The sequence below is a fragment of the Engraulis encrasicolus genome, chromosome 3 (assembly GCF_034702125.1).
Source record: "Engraulis encrasicolus isolate BLACKSEA-1 chromosome 3, IST_EnEncr_1.0, whole genome shotgun sequence".
Classification (NCBI taxonomy): Eukaryota; Metazoa; Chordata; class Actinopteri; order Clupeiformes; family Engraulidae; genus Engraulis; species Engraulis encrasicolus.
This window is the reverse complement of record NC_085859.1, coordinates 37,638,159-37,648,131: the sequence shown is the minus strand read 5'-3', so window position 1 is coordinate 37,648,131 and position 9,973 is coordinate 37,638,159. Positions and strand designations below refer to the sequence as shown.

At 44.4% G+C, this 9,973-nt stretch overlaps 1 protein-coding gene across 1 annotated transcript in view; it reads right to left on the bottom strand.

Annotated features, from left to right (window-relative positions):
• Positions 1 to 9,973, bottom strand: part of LOC134444624 (dematin-like) — a 77,739-nt gene that overhangs the window by 36,970 nt on the left and 30,796 nt on the right. Inside the window, exon 2 of the mRNA XM_063193881.1 lies at positions 1,799 to 1,855. The gene's annotated coding sequence lies outside the window, so the exon portion shown is untranslated. The remainder of the gene's footprint in view (positions 1 to 1,798; positions 1,856 to 9,973) is intronic.

The window sequence follows — 9,973 nt, the reverse complement described above, 5'->3', positions numbered from 1 at the left end:
CATATGCAAGGGGATTTCTTGAGCCAGTACTGTAGACACCAACACAGATGGACGACTCGCACTGCCTGATATTGCCAAGGTATACATAGGACAGAAAAAGGACAGCCAAATGGTTTACAGAACATCAAGGGTAGCATTGGGATGCATCTCTGGACAATAAGATGCATGAAACATGATTGCTGGTAAGGCTTAAAGAAAGATGGGACACTCAGATGACAAGCAGACACCTAGACACTCACACACACCTAAGTCCATCTTATTCCCCGCATTCATGACCACACACTCAAGCACACAAGTGCGTGCACACACACACGCACACTTCTCCATAGTGTCAAGGTGGTCGTTGGATTTATGTCTATTTTCTATAGTTATTTGCCTCTTAACCAAACTGCTATTAATAAACACTAGCACAAAAACATGCCCACGCACGCAAGGGGTTTGCTAGTCCCAGTACCTCTTGATGTAGACACAAACAAACGTGCAACGCATACACACGCACACAAAAGAGCTTCTGTCTGTATTTGATTGTTCACTCACATAGTTAAAATGTGAAATGTTATTAAAAAAAGAAATGTCTTTGTCTGGTTGACATAGTTACAGCAGTGTTAGCCTAATGGCATACCAGAATGCTTTTTTGTTTTTGTTATTTTGTCTTTCGTTAGCAAAGAGTCTCTTTAACACATTCACAATGATTGTTCACATAGTTAAAATGTGAAATGCGATCTAAAAATCCAGAAAATGTTTACAGCAGTGTTAACTGTGCGGTAGCCTAATGGCATACCAGAATGCTTTTTTGCATTATTTATGCATTCACAATGATCGTTTGTCTGGAGAATGACAAACCACTCAAACCGTGCCTATAATGACTTTTTTTGTGTGTGTGTGTGTGTGTGTGGAAGATTTGATACTGGAGTAGTGTGCATTTGTAGCATTCTCTCTCTCTCTCTCTCTGTCTCTGTCTCTGTCTCTCTCTCTCTCTCTCTCTCTCTCTCTCTCTCTCTCTCTCTCTCTCTCTCTCTCTCTCTCTCTCTCTCTCTCTCTCTCTCTCTCTCACACACACTTGTAATGTTCTGTGTACTTTCCAGAAAAAATAAATGTGATTCATTGTAAATGATTTTATGCATTATTGTTGTCTGTAAATGGTATAGCATAGTGTGTTTATGTACTCACACTTTTAAAGTTCACTTTAAGTAAAAATTACAGTTCATGTACTCAAAACTTATTAGGTAATCAGTTACCTCAAAACATTTGAGTTGAGTACATAGTTCGTTTACTCACATTTTTAAAGCTAACTTTACTTAAAGAATGCAGTTCATGTACTCACAGTTTTAAAGCTAACTTTACTTAAAGGATTCAGTTATTGTACTCACAGTTTTAGAGCTAACTTTACTTAAAGAATACAGTTCATGTACTCAGACTTTTAAGGTTAACATTACTTAAAGAATACAGTTCATGTACTCAGACTTTTAAGGTTAGCATTACTTAAAGAATACAGTTCATGTACTCAGACTTTTAAGGTTAACATTACTTAAAGAATACAGTTCATGCACTCACAATTTTAAAGTAAAGTTTAATTAAAAGATACAGTTGATGTACTCAAAACTTATTAGGTAATCAGTTACCTCAAAACTTTTGAGTTCTACTAACTTATCAGGTTTTACAGTGTAGACTACACCACTGGGAGAGGTAGTGAAGTGATGTTGGGGTACTAAAGTGATGTTGGGGTGCTGTAGTGATGGGAGAGGTGCTGTAGTGATGGGAGAGGTGCTGAGGTAATGGTGGGTTTTCTGTACTGTACCTCAGTTAGGCAGAAGATTCATGTCAGTCAGCCAGGTCATGGAGCCCCAGCCCAGCCCTGTAAAACACACACACATGACAACATGCTTAGTTTAACACATTAACACACAGACACGTGCACGCACACACGCACGCACACACACACACACACACACACACACACACACACACACACACACACACACAGGCACACACACACAGGCACACACCTTCAATTTATGCTTTGACAAATCATTCATGAGTATTTAGATGAGATCGAACAAACCGCAGCGCATTGACAATATCATCAAAATGTAAATGCAACCAAACAAAATAGTAAGTTGTGTCAGTTGTGCACTGACACCATAGCCTCTGACATCAACTCCACACACTCCAAATGGACCAACCAGGAAATTTGCCAATTTGCCACCAGGAAATGAAACCCTCAAAACCCACAAAGCTTCACTGCTGCGAGTGTGATTGACATCCAGCGTTGATGCCAGTCTGGACAAAACAGGAGGAGGATCTCTCTAAGGATCTCTTCTACACTAGACAATCTCTTCTTTCTGTCTGTCTCTGTCTCTGTCTCTGTCTCTGTCTCTCTCTCTGTCTCTGTCTCTGTCTCTCTCTCTCTCTCTCTCTCTCTCTCTCTCTCTCTCTCTCTCTCTATCACCCTCCTCATCGTGTTTTAGTGAAGGCCCTTGCTCCCTGTCTCGATTAAAAAATATCGATCTCTGGCCTCTTCTTCTTCTTTGCATGGCTTCTTCTCCCCATAGACTGCCATTAAATAATGCATTGAGCTGTGAACTTCGACCTCAGGCATGATAGGATGATTTCCTCAGGGGAAATGGAACGGCTGACCAGAGAAGCATCAATTTACATTGGTAACAACAGCCCATGTCACTGAATTACTGACTTTTTTGGGGTTGGTGTTACTACTGTAGAGGTCGATTTATTCAAGAAACCTGAAAAATTGCACGTCGAGTCGAGACAAAGTAGTCTTGCACTGCCTACATATGTCTGTTTAGAGTACAACTGCTGACACAATCATGGTGGTCTAAATTGGGACATGCCAGGTTTCTTTCTTGCATTGCTGTGAAACAAACTACTTCTTTATTTAACTAATTTCATTTCAATATGATGCCATGTGTGGGAAGAGACATGGTATGACAATGACATGGACAACACCAACGAAATTGCCACCAGCACACTGAACACAGTAATGCAATGGACAGAAGACACAAGAGGTTACGTGAGGTCAGCTTCTCCCTAGTGGAAACCAATTAAGGAAACTTTATTGGTCTCCACCAGGGAGACATTTGATGAGGAGCATAAAAAAATAAGAAATTTGATGAGGAGCATAAAAAAATAAGAAATTTGATGAGGAGCATAAAATACACATTACAATACTAACCTACTATGGACACAGCAAGCAGGGCCGCTGACAGATTTGACTGGGCCCAGGACAAAGTAATTTGAAAGGGCCCCCCACCCGATACATTAAATGTAATGAGGACCCAATTATGGCCCCCCCATCTCCCTGGGCCCGGGAGAGCTGACCCCTTTGTCCCCCTTGTCGGCTTCCCTGACAGCAAGGACAGAGACAGAGTGAGGGCAATAAAAACAGATATAAAGCACACAAACGGCTAGCCATGTCATCAGCAGCTCATCTCTATTGCAAGTGCCATGTCAGGTGAATCAGACTGGTGTGAGATGAAAAGGGGGAAAGGAGACAGGACCATGAGGAAGTGTGAAATGAAAGACACGAGGAGAACAGTTTATCACTGGAAAGAAGACAAGAGGATGAGAGAGGAGAGGAGAGGAGATGTTGTGAGAGTTGAGAGGAGAGGAGGACCGGAGAGGAGAGGAGAGGGAAGGAGAGGAGAAGAGAGGAGAGGAGAGGAGAAGAGAGGAGAAGTTGTGAGAGCTGAGAGGAGAGGAGAGGAGAGGAGAGGAGAGGAGAGGCGAGGCGAGGCGAGGCGAGGCGAGGCGAGACGAGGCGAGACGAGGCGAGGAGAGAAGAGAGGAGAAGAGAAGAGAAGAGAGAATATAGTTGAGGACAGGATAGTTGACATACAGAGGACAGGACAGAAGATGAGAAGACAGAAGACAAGAGAAGAAGAGTTGAGTCAAAAAAGATGGGAAATGAAAGGAGAGGAGAGACCTGAGCACAGTAGAAGAACAGTAGAAATGATTTAATTCATGTTGTCATGAATTGATGGCAGATGACCACTGCACTCATTTGAAGCCTCTGCATGACTGTGACTCTCCCTGCTGAGGGTGACAATCGCGCTGGTGTGTGTGTGTGTGTGTGTGTGTGTGTGTGTGCGTGTGTGTGTGCACCGTGTGTGTGTGTGTGTGCAGGGCTGGACTGGCCATCTGGCATACCGGGCATTGCCCGGTGGGCCCTCGCGTCTTTCGGGCCCTCGAGAGACTGAAATAATATATACATTATTTTTTTTGTCTGTGACGGTAAAAAAATGACACGTCGGGGCTCATTGGATGCTTCTCTTGAGGCACATTGGCCTAGTCCAATGAAAATACAGCTTCTCAAAGGCCCGCCCCTCCCTGCAGGCCCTCGCTCGCTCGACCCAACTAGTCTGTCAGCAATGCATCATCATCCGAAGTTTCGTTGACTTGGATGGTGGCTATTCGGTTAATAAAAACTCTGGTGGTGGAGCGGAGGTTACAGGGCGCTATATGGAGAAAGAAAGGACTGGCTATGAAAAGCGCATGGAAAAGCGAAAACTAAAACTAAAAGAAGACGGGATAAAATGTGCTAAAATCACTGACTTGTTCAAAGCTAAAAGCACCACCAGCTCGAGCTCCGGACCGGTAGCTCTCGTGTGGCCGTGGGAGGTGTGGTGAATCACACAGCTGGACCTCAGGTTGGGACAGTAGGGCCGCCGGTGCATCAACGAGTGCAAGGTGGTGCAGAATGAGGCGGAGGAGGCGGCGGCGGGCGAACAGTGCGGGCGAGATGGTTCGAGGCAGGGGAGGTAGGAGTAGAGACGGATACGAGACGAGACCCAGGGAGAGAGAGGTTAGCCCCCTCAACACACCCAGCTAGTGTAGCTATGTGCCGCTTCTGCGTTTCGTAATTTCCCATCCCTTTCATCACCTCCTCGGACCAAACTGTCATCCTGTTATTTGTACCAAATACCCATTTGATACATTCCCATGCACTTGTCTTGTAATGTTGCGCCAGCACATAGAAATCTTCCATTTGCCTTGAGCTGTCATGAGATGCTGTGTTGAAGTGAAGCTAGTCTTTCTGCCCTCTACCCAAGAACTATACCGTACCCTGGCTGGCCAGGCAGATTAGCTCACCGCCTCGGCGTTTTTCCCATGTAGTCTATTGCCTGAAACTGAAAATGTCGTCCCTCCCCACTCGCTCAAATCAGTCACAAATATGTATTGATTTATTTTCTTAAACTTTTTTGTATTGTTGCGCGAGAAATCTTCCATATCTTTTTACGTGTGTGTGAGCTGCCTGTCACAACCACCTGTGCTATGTGTCTTGTATTACATGTCAATTTTAGTGTGTGTGTGTGTGTGTGTGTGTGTGTGTGTGTGTGTGTGTGTGTGTGTGTGTGTGTGTGTGTGTGTGTGTGTGTGTGTGTGTGTGTGTGTGTGTGTGTGAAATATGGCTTTGCTTATCAATGTTAAGGTGTTTGTGTCTGTAGGACCTGTTTTCAGTTTTTGCTTCAGGGAAATGGTATGAATACTTTTATATTGAGATTCACTGGCCAGGAAAATAATCAGGAAAATAGTTAGTTGTCCCCCTCTCTATATCTCCTACCCTCAAACATGGATGAAGGGAACATGAGGGTACACTGTGACCATCTCCCCAAGAAGGTTATTGTGAGTAGTGATGAAGCATTTTTTTCGTGTGAGCTTTTTAATAGGCTATATTATATACGATGTCATAAATACCGATAGGCATCGGTGTCGGGCCCTCAGGCGTCAAAAAGTGCCCGGGCCCTTTTCAGATCCCAGTCCAGCCCTGTGTGTGTGTGTATGTCTGTGTGTGTGTGTGTGTGTGTGTGTGTGTGTGTGTGTGTGTGTGTGTGTATGCGTGTGCATGTGCGTGCGTGCGCATACATGCGTGTGTCCATGAACCTACCGTGATACAGTATATGCGTGCGTGCATGCATGCATGCGAGCGTGCGTGCGTGCGTGCGTGCGTTTGTGCCTATGTATCTGTATCTCTGGCCTCCACTGTGCATGTGTAGTCTGCATTCTTCTCTTCTGATCAATGAGAGCACAGACAAGGGCACCAGAGCAGCCCTGTTCTCATCTTTCACATGACACATTCATTCTGCATAATTTCTCTCTTCCTCCCTGCTCTCTCTCTTTCTTTCTCTATCCCTCTCTTACTCTCTTTCTATCTAGCTCTTTCTCCTTCTCTTCTTCCTCGATACCTCTTTCTCTGTCTCTCCTCGCACGCACAGGCACGCTCTCTCTCTCTCTCTCTCTCTCCCCTCTCTCTCTCTCTCTCCCACACTCTTTCTCTGCACAGACATGAAGACAATAACTCACAGACGGTAATGCTGTGACACTCAGAGGGTCCATTAGAGAGCTGCTTAGTCATCGAGAGCGAGTGAGAGAGAGCGAGAGGGACATTATTATCCCACCACGTTACATAAAGCAGGAGCTTCTCGTCCTGCTACTGATGTCCCCACTCAGCTCAGCTCTGCTCTGCTCTGCTCTACTCAGCTTCACTCTGCTCCACTCTGTTCTGAGAACACTATCAATGTTGCCAGATTGGGCGGTTTCCCAACCCAATTGGGCTACTTAAGACGTCCGTTTGCGGGTAGAAATGGCACTTGGGCGGGTTTTTTGGCAATTTTTGGTCATAGAAATCAATAGAATTGGGCGTGATTTGGTGCTTGGAGCATTTTTTGGGCTGGAAATCATCAGTGTCATCTGGCAACCCCGAACACTCTATGCTGCCTCCCTCTTACACCCACACCCTGCCCCTTTAGACAGCAGGTGACAGCAGGAGAGATTATTCTGTAGGGTGTGTCGTGTGTGTGTGTGTGTGTGTGTGTGTGTGTGTGTGTGTGTGTGTGTGTGTGTGTGTGTGTGTGTGTGTGTGTGTGTGTGTGTGTGTGCGTGCGTGCGTGCGTGCGTGTGAGAGAAAGTGTGTGTGTGTGTGTGTGTGTGTGTGTGTGTGTGTGTTTGTCTCTCGGCCACCATGTGTGCATGTGGTGGTCGAGACGGGTGGCGGTATATGTGGTGTGGAGGACAAGCAGGTTGGGAAGGTTCTGGGATGAGTCTCCTTCTCTCATCCGCGCGGCGGCGGCACGGTGTGCTGTGGTGAGTGCGAGCCAACTCTTCTCTTAGCTAGCTGTTTATTTATAGCCTCCCTGGCTTGCTTTCCTCAGCAGCACCAGGCCTTACGCGTACGACGGGGAATCAGACTGCGGCATCTCCAAGCTAAACCTCACTCACTCACTTCACTCCACTCCACTCCACTCTGCTGGGGATGGATGCAAAGCACTTTACAAACATCACATCTCTTTTATTTTGGCTCTGAAGAAGATGCACAACATCGAAAGCTTACCACAACATGCACCACAAGAAAAAAAAGATATTTGTGCACTCCAGTCATTTCCGGCCTAGTTTTCTTGGAGTGGACCAGCCTGATTGCATTATATTGCCTTATGTAGAGTTTTGATTACCAAATTTACACAAATCGTTCTGACTAGAATTTTTAGGTAGGAATTTTTCTCTCTTGAGATGTGACATAACGTCTACTGTGCATGATATGCATTCAGGAAGAAGCATCTACTGTGCATTCAGTTTTGGGAATGACTTGAGTTTCAGTGGAAAGAAAAAAGGGGTTACTCTGTGGATGACCAGACTGTCTAAACTGAAATAAGTCAGCTTCAAACAGGGACGTCTGCTGTATGAAGATGGGTTTTCACACAAAAAAATACAAAGCGGGAGCAGAAAAATCCTGGTTGAAGCAGCCTTTTTTTTTCTTGTCATTTGGTGGTCCTGCTCCCAGGTCAGGTGTTATTTTGGATGTGTGGGCTTTAACCTACTCTTTCAACACTGTGTTCTTTCACTTTGACAGTTGACAGTAAAAATAATAATAAAAAAAAAAACAGTTAAAAAAATGCAGTGTTAATTCATCACTTAGAGAATCGATTCAAAATCTTCTAGGGTGCATTTGGTGGCTTTCTAGGTGTTGAATCAACACTGCATTTTACTTTGTATGAGTGTAAAAGCACTTCACAAACCATCAGTGCCCTGATGTCAAAATGAGTTTTGGATGATTCACACAGAGGTCTTTCATGGAGTTCACAAGGGTGCATTGCTTTGTTTGTTTGTTTCTCTCTCTCTCTCTCTCTCTCTCTCTCTCTCTCTCTCTCTCTCTCTCTCTCTCTCTCTCTCTCTCTCTCTCTCTCTGCTTTGTTTCTTTCTTATATTATACTCTGGTCATTTCAGATTGACCCATATGCTTTGCAAAATGTTCAGTCGCACACGGTAGAGAGTGACAGTGTTTTGTCCCCTACTTTACATAGTATGCACTGTATAACAAATGAGTCAAATTTAGCCACAGATGTCAAAGTGTGATGTGTGAGTCTGTGAAAGGAGGTTGCGTGGGGGTGTAGCTGTTTAAGTATTGATGAGGATATGAAGGCATGCGGTCTCATCCAATAGCACCAGCGCTGTTCGAAGGTGCTGTAGGTACCGTTACATAACAAGAGTGCTGCACGTTCATACTTCAGTGGTGTAGTCTACTTTTTTGTGGTGGGTATACACTGTATATTTGAGCATTTTCTGAGGTCTGTATACTGTATATATTTGTGCTATTCTAAATAATGGATCAATTAATTGTAGGAGGATAGGCTATACTGAAATCCCTGAAATGTTGAGGTGGGTATACTGCATATACCTGCACTATACGTACTACACCACTGCTCATGCTCCATCCTGCTCTCACAATCTGTGCATATGCACGAGTCTTGTCGTTATAGCATCAACATGCCAGCTCCCACACAAATGCTCGTCAGTACACTGAAGAGCGATACTCGTGCTGCACTCTTCATTCAACATAAATAGGGAAGCCACCACAGAGCACTTCACTTGTGCGTTCTTGACTTGACATGAATATGAAAAACACCACAGATAAAACACCAACACACACACAGTAAGATTGACTACCACCTCTCTCCCTCCCTATCTCTCTCTCTCTCACTGGCTTTACTGTGTGGCTCGCTGCCAAATGGTGATCTTTTTAAACATCCATTAGGCTGATAAAACAGACAAGACGCTTGTAGTCACCCCACTATCCCCTAAAGTGAATGGCACATGCATTAGTCTTCATCCCTCCTTTACTCTCTCTCTCTCTCTCTCTCTCTTTCTCTCTCTCTCTCTCTCTCTCTCTCTCTCTCTCTCTCTCTCTCTCTCTCTCTCTCTCTCTCTCTCTCTCTCTCTCAATCTATCACTCCTCTCCTTGTTCTCCATTATTTGAATGGCATCAGACCTGTCATAAAATGCTGAAGAGCCATTACTGCTCGCTTTGTTTATTCCTTCCCTCCTTAAAGATGTTGTGCATTGTGGGAGAAACCTAATTAATCCTAAGTAAACCTAATTTAGAAAGACTGTACCATACTACATATGTGCTGGTAATGCTCTCAAAACAGGGTAGGTGTTTCACTTTTAGTGTGTATTCTGGCCAGTATGTAAGGGTGTGATTAGGGTCATAATTGAGGCATTGCAGAGGGTTTAAGGTTATGTCTCAAATCACGCACTTGTGCCAGTGCACTGACAGTCAGTGCACAGTGCACACAGTGCATTGAGGTCTTTAGTGCATAGTGTGGTGGAAAAAATGTGAGCACTATGCACTGTGCCTGCTGGAAGTGACGGCTGAGCATGGCTTTAGCTCGCCAAAATACGAGTTGGCTTGTTAACAATGCACAGCGTCTGGTGCTTGTATGTCCATGTCCTTCACCCCAAAGGACAACAATCACACATACAATATTACATTACATTGCATTACATTGCATTTGGCAGACGCTTTATAACCAAAGCGACTTTCAAAAGAGGACATAATCAAGCCAACATCACAAGCAAATACAAAGTGCACAGGAGATATACAGAACAACAAGTGCAGTTGCAAAGAGGGGTTAGTTGTTTTGTTTTTTTTTTAATATAAAGAGTAAATAACGAGTACACACAC